Source organism: Silene latifolia, chromosome X (genome assembly GCF_048544455.1).
Source record: "Silene latifolia isolate original U9 population chromosome X, ASM4854445v1, whole genome shotgun sequence".
Classification (NCBI taxonomy): domain Eukaryota; kingdom Viridiplantae; phylum Streptophyta; class Magnoliopsida; order Caryophyllales; family Caryophyllaceae; genus Silene; species Silene latifolia.
This window is the reverse complement of record NC_133537.1, coordinates 15,006,331-15,008,049: the sequence shown is the minus strand read 5'-3', so window position 1 is coordinate 15,008,049 and position 1,719 is coordinate 15,006,331. Positions and strand designations below refer to the sequence as shown.

Here is a 1,719-nt window from a genome sequence, read left to right as displayed (position 1 = left end):
AAGTTGGTTGATGGATGAGGTTGTCTCGTCATGTTTTTGAGTGGAATGGTTGATGAATTGTGTTTGAGTATTGACAAGTTGGTTTTGTGAAGTCATCAATTGTTCCATCATGAGTTCCAAGCTTGACTTTGGTTGGGTGGTTTGTTGGAAAGGTTGGGTGGTTTGTTGGAAAGGTTGGGTGTTTTGTTGAAAAGGTGGGTTGGTTGGTGGGTTGAGTGGTTGAAATTGTTGTTGTCTTGGTTGGAAGGTTCTTCCTTGGAAACCCGGTGGACCTTGGTTGAATGTAGTGTTTTGTTTTTGAGTTTGGAAGTTTGGTTGTTGTGATTTTTGTTGGAAGGTTGGGTTTTGGACATTTTGAGAGCCATAGGAGAAGTTTGGGTGGGCTCTCAATCCCGGGTGATATTGGTTGTTGTTAAATGCTTGCTTGGCCGGACTAGACTCCCATATCCCGTTCACTTGCTCCATACAACTTCCATCTCCAACCACCAAGGGACACTCATTGGGTGGGTGTCCTTGGTCTCCACAAAGCTCACAACTATAGACTTGGTTCCTCATAGAAGAATTGCTAGATGTTTTGCTTGAGCTCATCAAGGCAACTTGTTGCTTAAGCTCTTCTATCATCTCTTTCACTTCCACATTGTTGGCCGACTCGACCGTGACTTCCCTTCCTCTTGTGCCTATCATTGTTCCAATGAAAGGTACGAGAAGCCATTTCTTCAATAAGTTCTTTTGCCGTCTTGTGATCTATCTTATCCAAAGCTCCCTTTCCCGAGCCGGAATCAAGGTTCATCTTCATATCATTGTTTAACCCTTCATAGAAATTGTTGATGAGCTCATCATCTCCAATACCGTGGTGAGGACATAGCCTTTGGAGGCCCTTGTACCTCTCCCATGCTTCATAAAGGGTCTCATCTTCTTGTTGGGTGAACCCTTGGAGCTCACTCTTGATTCTTGCGGTTCGTTGGGGTGGGAAATACTTGTTGAGAAAAGCCTTAGAGACATCGTCCCAAGTCCGAAGAGAGTCGGGTTCACAACTTTTAAGCCACTCCTTGGCACTCCCCCTCAAAGAGTAAGGGAAAAGCCTAAGGCGTACGGCATCTTCCGTGACTCCATTGGCCTTGAACATGTCACAACTATCCAAGAACTCGTTGAGATGCTCGTTGGGGTTTTCGGTGGCTCCCCCTCCGAATTGGTTCCCTTGGACAAGTTGTAGCAAGGTGGCTTTCACATCAAAATTGTTGGCTTGAATAGGTGGCTTCACAATACTCGGATTCACCACTTTTTTCGGAGCCAAGTTATCTCTCATAGGGACCGCGGCCATTGTTACTTCCGTTTCCGGTGTTGCAAAAGGATTTTCGAAAGTTTCAAAGACCCGTGGTCCTTCTTGAAGGTTCTCAATTACTGGATTTTCTTGAGGAATCGGTGTTTCTATAAGCCCTCTTCTACGGAGTGAATTTAGTCTTCTCGCGGTTGCTTCGATCTCGTGGTCAATCGGTCTAATTGGTTGACCTCTTCGATTTCTTCTTCTCATGCAAGAAGTCCTACACACTCAAGAGAGAGATTAGTAACAAAAGACTTAGTCTAAACAAGAATGAAAACAATTAATATCTAGCCGAACTCCCGTGAACGGCGCCAAAAACTTGATGGTATCAAGCTATACCTCGCAAGTGCACGATTTTATCGTTGTACACTATTAAGGGTCGATCCCACAAGGAGTTG

The 1,719-nt window shown here is 44.7% G+C and overlaps 1 non-coding gene across 1 annotated transcript; it reads left to right on the top strand.

Moving 5' to 3' along the window:
* Positions 1–845: 845 nt before the first annotated feature.
* LOC141624474 (small nucleolar RNA R71) lies at positions 846–952 on the top strand. The gene has a single exon (XR_012534280.1). It is a non-coding gene; the product is annotated as a small nucleolar RNA R71 (small nucleolar RNA).
* Positions 953–1,719: the final 767 nt, after the last annotated feature.